The sequence below is a fragment of the Gorilla gorilla genome, chromosome X (assembly GCF_029281585.2).
Source record: "Gorilla gorilla gorilla isolate KB3781 chromosome X, NHGRI_mGorGor1-v2.1_pri, whole genome shotgun sequence".
Lineage (NCBI taxonomy): Eukaryota > Metazoa > Chordata > Mammalia > Primates > Hominidae > Gorilla > Gorilla gorilla.
This window is the reverse complement of record NC_073247.2, coordinates 170,076,361-170,089,284: the sequence shown is the minus strand read 5'-3', so window position 1 is coordinate 170,089,284 and position 12,924 is coordinate 170,076,361.

Below are 12,924 nucleotides of genomic sequence, written 5' to 3'. Positions count from 1 at the left end.
ACAACGCCATCTGCATGAACATGTAAATATCTACTCCGCCATCTGTATGAACATGGAAATATCTACACCGCTAACTGTATGAACATGGAAATATCTACACCGCTATCTGTATGAACATGGAAATATCTACACCGTTATCTGTATGAACATGGAAATATCTACACCGCTATCTGTATGAACATGGAAATATCTACACCGCTATCTGTACGAACATGGAAACATCTACACCGCTAACTGTATGAGCATGCAAATATCTACACAGCTATCTGTATATCAATGGAAATATCTACACTGCTATCTCTATAAACATGGAAATAACTACACTGCTATCTGTATAAACATGGAAATATCTACACCGCCACCTGTATGAACATGGAAATATCTGCACTGCCATCCGTACGAACATGGAAATATCTACACCACCATCTGTATGAACATGTAAATATCTACACCGCCATCTGTATGAACATGGAAATATCTACACCGCTAACTGTATGAACATGGAACTTTCTACACCGCTATCTGTATGAAAATGGGAATATCTACACCGCTATCTGTATAAACATGGAAATATCTACACCGCTATCTGTATGAACATGGAAAAATCTACACCGCTATCTGTATGAACATGGAAGGATCTTCACCGCCATCTGTATGAAAATGGATGTATCTACACCGGCATCTGGATGAACATGGAAATAACTACACCGCTATCTGCATGAACATGGAAATATCTACACACCTATCTGCATATACATGGAAATATCTACACAGATTTCTATGTAAATATAGAAGTAACTACAGCACTATCTCTATAAACTTCGAAATATCTACACCGCCATCTGTATGAACATGGAAATATCTACACCGCCATCTGTACAAACATGGACATATCTACACCGCTATCTGTAATAAGACGGAAATATCTACACCGCTATCTGTAATAAGACGGAAATATCTACAACGCTATCTGTATAAACATGGAAATATCCGCACCACTATCTGTATAAACATGGAAATATCCGCACAGCTGTCTGTATAAACATGGAAATATCTACACCGCTTTCTGCATAAACATGGAAATATCCACACCGCTATCTGTGTAAACATGGAAATGTCTACACCGCTATCTGTGTAAACATGGAAATATCTACACCGCCATCTGTGTAAACATGAAAATATCTACACCACCATCTCTATAAACATGGAAATATCTACACCGCCATCTGTATGAACATGGAAATATCTACAACGCCATCTCTATAAACGTGGAAATATCTACACCGCTATCTGTATGAACTTGGAAATATCTACACTGCTATCTGAATAAAATTGTAATTATCTGCACCACTATCTCTATCAACATGGAAATATCTACACCGCTATCTGTATAAACACGTAAATATCTACACCGCTATCTGTATAAACATGGAAATATCTTCACCGCTATCTGTATGAACATGGAAATATCTACAACGCTGTCTCTATAAACTTGGAAATAACTACACCACTATCTCTATAAACATGGAAATATCTAGACCGCTATCTCTACAAACATGGAAATATCTACACCAACATCTGTATAAACATTGAAATATCTATACCGCTATCTGCATAAACATGGAAATATCTACACCGGCATCTCTATGAACATGTAAATATCTACACCACCATCTGTATGAACATGGAAATATCTACACCGCCATATGTATGAACATGTAAATATCTACACCGCCATCTGTATGAACATGGAAATATCTTCACCGCTAACTATAAGAACATGGAAATATCTGCACCGCTATCTGTATGAACATGGAAATATCTACACCGTTATCCGTATGAACAAGGAAATATCTACACCGCTATCTGTATGAACATGGAAATATCTACACTGCTATCTGCATGAACATGGAAACATCTACACCACTATCTGTATGAACATGCAAATATCTACACAGCTATCTGTATATCAGTGAAAATATCTACAATGCTATCTCTATAAACATGGAAATAACTACACTGCTATCTGTATAAACATGGAAATATCTACACCGCCATCTCTATGAACATGGAAATATCTACACCGCCATTTGTATGAATATGGAAATATCTACTCCGCCATCTCTATAAACGTGGAAATATCTACCCCGCCATCTGTACGAACATGGAAATATCTACACCGCCATCTCTATAAACGTGGAAATATCTACACTGCTATCTGTATGAACTTGGAAATATCTACACAGCTATATGTATAAAATAGAAATTGTCTACACCACTATCTCTATAAACATGGAAATATCTACACCGCTATCTGTATAAACATGGAATTATCTACACCGCTATCTGTATAAACATGGAAATATCTTCACCACTATCTGTATGAACATGCAAATATCTACACAGCTATCTGTATATCAATGGAAATATCTACATTGCTATCTCTATAAACATGGAAATATCTACACTGCTATCTGTATAAACATGGAAACATCTACACCGCCACCTGTACAAACATGGAAATATCTACACTGCCATCCGTACGAAAATGGAAATATCTACACCGCCATCTGTATGAACATGGAAATATCTACACCGCCATCTGTATGAACATGGAAATATCTACACCGCTAACTGTGTGAACATGGAAATATCTACACCGCTATCTGTGTGAACATGGAAATATCTACACCGCTATCTGTATGAACATGGAAATATCTACACCGCTATCTGTATGAACATGGAAATATCTACACCGCTATCTGTATATCAATGGAAATATCTACAATGCTATCTCTATAAACATGGAAATAACTACACTGCTATCTGTATAAACATGGAAATATCTACACTGCCATCTCTATGAACATGGAAATATCTACACCGCCATTTGTATGAACACGGAAATATCTACACCGACATCTCTATGAACATGGAAATATCTACACCGCCATTTGTATGAACATGGAAATATCTACACCGCCATCTGTATGAATATGGAAATATCTTCACCGCCATCTGTATGAACATGGATATATCTACACCGGCATTTAGATGAACATGGAAATATCTACACCGCTATCTGCATATACATGGAAATATCTACAGAGATTTCTCTATAAATATGGAAATAACTACAGCGCAATCTCTATAAACTTCGAAATACCTACACTGCCATCTGTATGAACATGCAAATATCTACACCGCCATCTGTACAGACATGGACATATCTACAAAGCCATCTGTATAAAGATGGAAATACCTACACCGCTATCTGTAGAAACATGGAAATATCTACCCAACTATCTGTATAAACATGGAAATATCCGCACCGCTATCTGTATAAACGTGGAAATATCTACACCACTATCTGCATAAACATGGAAATATCCACACCGCTATCTGTGTAAACATGGAAATGTCTACACCGCTATCTGTGTAAACATGGAAATATCTACACCGCCATCTGTGTAAACATGAAAATATCTACACCGCCATCTCTATAAACATGGAAATATCTACACCGCCATCTGTATGAACATGGAAATATCTACACCACCATCTCTATAAACGTGGAAATATTTACACCGCTATGAGTATGAACTTGGAAATATCTACACTGCTATCTGTATAAAATTGCAATTATCTACACCCCTATCTCTATAAACACGGAAATATCTACACTGTTATATGTATAAACATGGAAATATCTACACCGCTATCTGTATAAACATGGAAATATCTTCACCGCTATGTGTATTAACATGGAAATATCTACAACGCTGTCTCTATAAACTTGGAAATAACTACACCACTATCTCTAAAAACTTGAAAATATCTAGACCGCCATCTCTATAAACATGGAAATATCTACACCACCATCTGTATAAACATTGAAATATCTATCCCGCTGTCTGCATAAACATGGAAATATCTACACCGCCATCTCTATGAACATGGAAATATCTACACCGCCATCTGTATGAACATGGAAATATCTACACCGCCATCTGTATGAACATGTAAATATCTACACCGCCATCTGTATGAACATGGAAATATCTTCACCGCTAACTATATGAACATGGAAATATCTGCACCACTATCTGTATGAACATGGAAATATCTACACCGTTATCTGTATGAACAAGGAAATATCTACACCGCTATCTGTAAGAACATGGAAATATCTACACCGCTATCTGCATGAACATGGAAATATCTACACCGCTATCTGTATGAACATGCAAATATCTACACAGCTATCTGTATATCAGTGAAAATATCTACAATGCTATCTCTATAAACATGGAAGTAACTACACTGCTATCTGTATAAACATGGAAATATCTACACCGCCATCTCTATGAACATGGAAATATCTACACCGCCATTTGTATGAACATGGAAATATCTACACCGCCATCTGTATGAACATGTAAATATCTTCACTGCCATCTGTATGAACATGGATATATCTACACCGGCATCTGGATGAACATGGAAATATGTACACCGATTTCTGCATGAACATGGAAATATCTACACAGCTATCTGCATATACATGGAAATATCTACACAGATTTCCATGTAAATATAGAAATAACTACAGCGCTATCTCTGTAAACTTTGAAATATCTACACCGCCATCTGTAGGAACATGGAAATATCTACACTGCCATCTGTACGAGCATGGACATATCTACACCGCCATCTGTGTTAAGATGGAAATATCTACACCGCTATATATAAACATGGAAATATCTGCACCACTATCTGTATAAACATGGAAATAACCGCACTGCTATCTGTATAAAGATGGAAATATCTACACCGCTATCTGCATAAACATGGAAATATCCACACCGCTATCTGTGTAAACATGAAGATATCTACACCGCCATCCCTATAAACATGGAAATATCTACACCGCCATCTGTATGAACATGGAAATATCTACACCGCCATCTCTACAAACGTGGAAATATCTACACTGCTATCTGTATGAACTTGGAAGTATCTAAACTGCTATATGTTTAAAATAGAAATTGTCTACACCACTATCTCTATAAACATGGAAATATCTACACCGCTATCTGTATAAACATGGAAATATCTACACCGCTGTCTGTATAAACATGGAAATATCTTCACCACTATCTGTATATACATGGAAATACCTACAATGCTGTCTCTATAAACTTGGAAATAACTACACCACTATCTCTATAAACATGGAAATATCAAGACTGCCATCTCTATAAACATGGAAGTATCTACAACACCATCTGTATACACATGGAAATATCTATACCGCTATGTGCATAAACATGGAAATATCTACATCGCCATCTCTATGAACATGGAAATATCTAAACCGCCATCTGTACGAACATGGAAATATCTACACCGCCATCTGTATGAACATGTAAATATCTACACCGCCATCTGTATGAACATGGAAATATCTACACCGCTAACTGTATGAACATGGAAATATCTACACCGCTATCTGTATGAACATGGAAATATCTGCACCGTTATCTGTATGAACATGGAAATATCTACACCGCTATCTGTATCAACATGGAAATATCTACACCGCTATCTGTACTAACATGGAAATATCTACACCGCTATCTCTATGAACATGCACATATCTACACAGCTATCTGTATATCAGTGGAAATATCTACACTGCTATCTCTATAAACATGGAAATAACTACACTGCTATCTGTATAAACATGGAAATATCTACACCGCCACCTGTATGAACATGGAAATATCTACACTGCCATCCGTACGAACATGGAAATATCTACACTGCCATCTGCATGAGCATGTAAATATCTACACCGCCATATGAATGAATATGGAAATATCTACACCGCTAACTCTATGAACATGGAAATATCGACACCGCTATCTGTATGAACATGGAAATATTTACACCGCTATCTGTATGAACATGGAAATATCTACACCGCTATCTGTATGAACATGCAAATATCTAAACAGCTATATGTATATCAATGGAAATATCTACACTGCTATCTCTATAAACATGGAAATAACTACACTGCTATCTGTATAAACATGGAAATATCTACACCGCCATCTCTATTAACGTGGAAATATCTACACCGCCATTTGTATGAACATGGAAATGTCTACACCGCCATCACTATGAACATGGAAATATCTGCACCGCCATTTGTATGAACATGGAAATATCTACACCGCCATCTGTATGAACATGGAAATATCTTCACCGCCATCTATATGAACATGGATATATATACACCGGTATCTGGATGAACATGGAAATATCTACACCGCTATCTGCGTGAACATGGAAATATCTACACAGATTTCTCTATAAATATGGAAATAACTACAGCGCTATCTCTAAAAACTTCGAAATATCTACACCGCCATCTGTATGAACATGGAAATATCTACACTGCCATCTCTACAAACTTGGACATATCTACACGGCCATCTGAATTAAGATGGTAATATCTACACCGCTATCTGTATAAACATAGAAATATCCGCACCGCTATCTGTATAAACATGGAAATATCTACAATGCTATCTGCATAAACATGGAAATATCCACACCGCTATCTGTGTAAACATGGAAATGTCTACACCGCTATCTGTGTAAACATGGAAATATCTACACCGCCATCAGTGTAAACATGAAAATACCTACACCGCTTTCCCCATAAACGTGGAAATATCTACACCACCATCTGTATAAACATGGAAATATCTATACCGCTTTCTGCATAAACATGGAAATATCTACACCGCCATCTCCATGAACATGGAAATATCTACACTGCCATCTGTACGAACATGGAAATATCTACACCGCCATCTGTACGAACATGTAAATATCTACACCGCCGTCTGTATGAACATGGAAATATCTGCACGGCTAACTGTATGAACATGGAAATCTCTACACCGCTATCTGTAGGAATATGGAAATATCTACACCGTTATCTGTATGAACATGGAAATATCTACACCGCTATCTGTATGAACATGGAAATATCTACACCGCTATCTGTACGAACATGGAAATATCTACACCGCTATCTGTATGAACATGCAAATATCTACACAGCTATCTGTATATCAATGGAAATATCTACATTGCTATCTCTATAAACATGGAAACATCTACACTGCTATCTGTATAAACATGGAAATATCTACACCGCCACCTGTACGAACATGGAAATATCTACACTGCCATCCGTACGAACATGGAAATATCTACACCGCCATCTGTATGAATATGGAAATATCTACACCGCCATCTCTATGAACATGGAAATATCTACACCGCTAACTGTGTGAACATGGAAATATCTACACCGCTATCTGTGTGAACATGGAAATATCTACACCGCTATCTGTATGAACATGGAAATATCTACACCGCTATCTGTATGAACATGGAAATAACTACACCGCTATCTGTATATCAATGGAAATATCTACAATGCTATCTCTATAAACATGGAAATAACTACACTGCCATCTGTATAAACATGGAAATAACTACACTGACATCTCTATGAACAAGGAAATATCTACACCGCCATTTGTATGAACACGGAAATATCTACACCGCCATCTCTATGAACATGGAATTATCTACACCGCCATTTGTATGAACATGGAAATATCTACACCGCCATCTGTATGAACATGGAAATATCTTCACCGCCTTCTGTATGAACAGGGATATATCTACACTGGCATTTAGATGAACATGGAAATATCTACACCGCTATCTGCATGAACATGGAAATATCTACACAGCTATCTGCATATACATGGAAATACCTACAGAGATTTCTCTATAAACATGGAAATAACTACAGCGCAATCTCTATAAACTTCGAAATATCTACACCGCCATTTGTATGAACATGCAAATATCTACACCGCCATCTGTACAGACATGGACATATCTACAAAGCCATCTGTATAAAGATGGAAATATCTACACCGCTATCTGTATAAACATGGAAATATCTGCCCAACAATCTGTATAAACATGGAAATATCCGCACCGCTATCTGTATAAACGTGGAAATATCTACACCGCTATCTGCAAAAACATGGAAATATCCACACCGCTATCTGTGTAAACATGGAAATGTCTACACCGCTATCTGTGTAAACATGGAAATATCTACACCGCCATCTGTGTAAACATGAAAATATCTACACCGCCATCTCTATAAACATGGAAATATCTACACTGCCATCTGTATGACCATGGAAATATCTACACCGCCATCTCTATAAACGTGGAAATATTTACACCGCTATCTGTATGAACTTGGAAATATCTACACTGCTCTCTGTATAAAATTGAAATTATCTACACCACTATCTCTTTAAACACGGAAATATCTACACTGTTATATGTATAAACATCGAAATATCTACACCGCTATCTGAATAAACATGGAAATATCTTCACCGCTATGTGTATAAACATGGAAATATCTACAACGCTGTCTCTATAAACTTGGAAATAACTACACCACTATCTCTATAAACATGAAAATATCTAGACCGCCATCTCTATAAATATGGAAATATCTACACCACCATCTGTGTAAACATGGAAATATCTATACCGCTATCCGCATAAACTTGGAAATATCTACACCGCCATCTCTATGAACATGGAAATATCTACACCGCCATCTGTACGAACATGGAAATATCTACACCGCCATCTGTATGAACATGTAAATATCTACACCGCCATCTGTATGAACATGGAAATATCTACACCGTTATCTGTATGAACATGGAAATATCTACACCGCTATCTGTATGAACATGCAAATATCTACACAGCTATCTGTATATCAATGGAAATATCTACATTGCTATCTCTATAAACATGGAAATATCTACACTGCTATCTGTATAAACATGGAAACATCTACACGGCCACCTGTACAAACATGGAAATATCTACACTGCCATCCGTACGAACATGGAAATATCTACACCGCCATCTGTATGAACATGGAAATATCTACACCGCCATCTGAATGAACATGGAAATATCTACACCGCTAACTGTGTGAACATGGAAATATCCACACCGCTATCTGTGTGAACATGGAAATATCTACACCGCTATCTGTATGAACATGGAAATATCTACACCGCTATCTGTATATCAATGGAAATATCTACAATGCTATCTCTATAAACATGGAAATAACTACACTGCTATCTGTATAAACATGGAAATATCTACACTGCCATCTCTATGAACATGGAAATATCTACACCGCCATTTGTATGAACACGGAAATATCTACACCGCCATCTCTATGAACATGGAAATACCTACACCGCCATTTGTATGAACATGGAAATATCTACACCGCCATCTGTATGAACATGGAAATATCTTCACCGCCATCTGTATGAACATGGTTATATCTACACCGGCAGTTAGATGAACATGGAATTATCTACACCGCTATCTGCATATACATGGAAATATCTACAGAGAATTCTCTATAAATATGGAAATAACTACAGCGCAATCTCTATAAACTTCGAAATATCTACACCGCCATCTGTATGAACATGCAAATATCTACACCGCCATCTGTACAGACATGGACATATCTACAAAGCCATCTGTATAAAGATGGAAATATCTACACCGCTATGTGTATAAACATGGAAATATCTGCCCTACTATCTGTATAAACATGGAAATATCCGCACCGCTATCTGTATAAACGTGGAAATATCAACACCGCTATCTGCATAAACATGGGAATATCCACACCGCTATCTGTGTAAACATGGAAATGTCTACACCGCTATCTGTGTAAACATGGAAATATCCACACCGCCATCTGTGTAAACATGAAAATATCTACACCGCCATCTCTATAAACATGGAAATATCTACACCGCCATCTGAATGAACATGGAAATATCTACACCGCCATCTGTATGAACATGGAAATATCTACACCGCTAACTGTGTGAACATGGAAATATCTACACCGCTATCTGTGTGAACATGGAAATATCTACACCGCTATCTGTATGAACATGGAAATATCTACACCGCTATCTGTATGAACATGGAAATAACTACACCGCTATCTTTATATCAATGGAAATATCTACAACGCTATCTCTATAAACATGGAAATAACTACACTGCCATCTGTATAAACATGGAAATATCTACACTGCCATCTCTATGAACATGGAAATATCTACACCGCCATTTGTATGAACACGGAAATATCTACACCGCCATCTCTATGAACATGGAAATATCTACACCGCCATTTGTATGAAGATGGAAATATCTACACAGCCATCTGTATGAACATGGAAATATCTTCACCGCCTTCTGTATGAACAGGGATATATCTACACCGGCATTTAGATGAACATGGAAATATCTACACCGCTATCTGCATATACATGGAAATACCTACAGAGATTTCTCTATAAATATGGAAATAACTACAGCGCAATCTCTATAAACTTCGAAATATCTACACCGCCATCTGTATGAACATGCAAATATCTACACCGCCATCTGTACAGACATGGACATATCTACAAAGCCATCTGTATAAAGATGGAAATATCTACAACGCTATCTGTATAAACATGGAAATATCTGCCCAACTATCTGTATAAACATGGAAATATCCGCACCACTATCTGTATAAACGTGGAAATATCTACACCGCTATCTGCAAAAACATGGAAATATCCACACCGCTATCTGTGTAAACATGGAAATGTCTACACCGCTATCTGTGTAAACATGGAAATATCTACACCGCCATCTGTGTAAACATGAAAATATCTACACCGCCATCTCTATAAACATGGAAATATCTACACTGCCATCTGTATGAACATGGAAATATCTACACCGCCATCTCTATAAACGTGGAAATATTTACACCGCTATCTGTATGAACTTGGAAATATCTACACTGCTGTCTGTATAAAATTGAAATTATCTACACCACTATCTCTTTAAACACGGAAATATCTACACTGTTATATGTATAAACATGGAAATATCTACACCGCTATCTGAATAAACATGGAAATATCTTAACCGCTATGTGTATAAACATGGAAATATCTACAACGCTGTCTCTATAAACTTGGAAATAACTACACCACTATCTCTATAAACATGAAAATATCTAGACCGCCATCTCTATAAATATGGAAATATCTACACCACCATCTGTATAAACATGGAAATATCTATACCGCTATCCGCATAAAGTTGGAAATATCTACACCGCCATCTCTATCAACATGGAAATATCTACACAGCCATCGGTACGAACATGGAAATATCTACACCGCCATCTGTATGAACATGTAAATATCTACACCGCCATCTGTATGAACATGGAAATATCTACACCGTTATCTGTATGAACATGGAAATATCTACACCGCTATCTGTATGAACATGGAAATATCTACACCGCTATCTGTACGAACATGGAAATATCTACACCGCTATCTGAATGAACATGCAAATATCTACACAGCTATCTGTATATCAATGGAAATATCTACATTGCTATCTCTATAAACATGGAAATATCTACACTGCTATCTGTATAAACATGGAAACATCTACACGGCCACCTGTACAAACATGGAAATATCTACACTGCCATCCATGCGAACATGGAAATATCTACACCGCCATCTGTATGAACATGGAAATATCTACACCGCCATGTGAATGAACATGGAAATATCTACACCGCTAACTGTGTGAACATGGAAATATCTACACCGCTATCTGTGTGAACATGGAAATATCTACACCGCTATCTGTATGAACATGGAAATATCTACACGGCTATCTGTATGAACATGGAAATATCTACACCGCTATCTGTATATCAATGGAAATATCTACAATGCTATCTCTATAAACATGGAAATAACTACACTGCTATCTGTATAAACATGGAAATATCTACACTGCCATCTCTATGAACAGGGAAATATCTACACCGCCATTTGTATGAACACGGAAATATCTACACCGCCATCTCTATGAACATGGAAATATCTACACCGCCATTTGTATGAACATGGAAATATCTAGACCGCCATCTGTATGAACATGGAAATATCTTCACCGCCATCTGTATGAACATGGTTATATCTACACCGGCATTTAGATGAACATGGAATTATCTACACCGCTATCTGCATATACATGGAAATATCTTCAGAGATTTCTCTATAAATATGGAAATAACTACAGCGCAATCTCTATAAACTTCGAAATATCTACACCGCCATCTGTATGAACATGCAAATATCTACACCGCCATCTGTACAGACATGGACATATCTACAAAGCCATCTGTATAAAGATGGAAATATCTACATCGCTATGTGTATAAACATGGAAATATCTGCCCAACTATCTGTATAAACATGGAAATATCCGCACCGCTATCTGTATAAACGTGGAAATATCTACACCGCTATCTGCATAAACATGGAAATATCCACACCGCTATCTGTGTAAACATGGAAATGTCTACACCGCTATCTGTGTAAACATGGAAATATCTACACCGCCATCTGTGTAAACATGAAAATATCTACACCGCCATCTCTATAAACATGGAAATATCTACACCGCCATCTGTATGAAAATGGAAATATCTACACCGCCATCTCTATAAACGTGGAAATATTTACACCGCTATCTGTATGAACTTGGAAATATCTACACTGCTATCTGTATAAAATTGAAATTATCTACACCACTATCTCTATAAACACGGAAATATCTACACTGTTATATATATAAACATGGAAATAT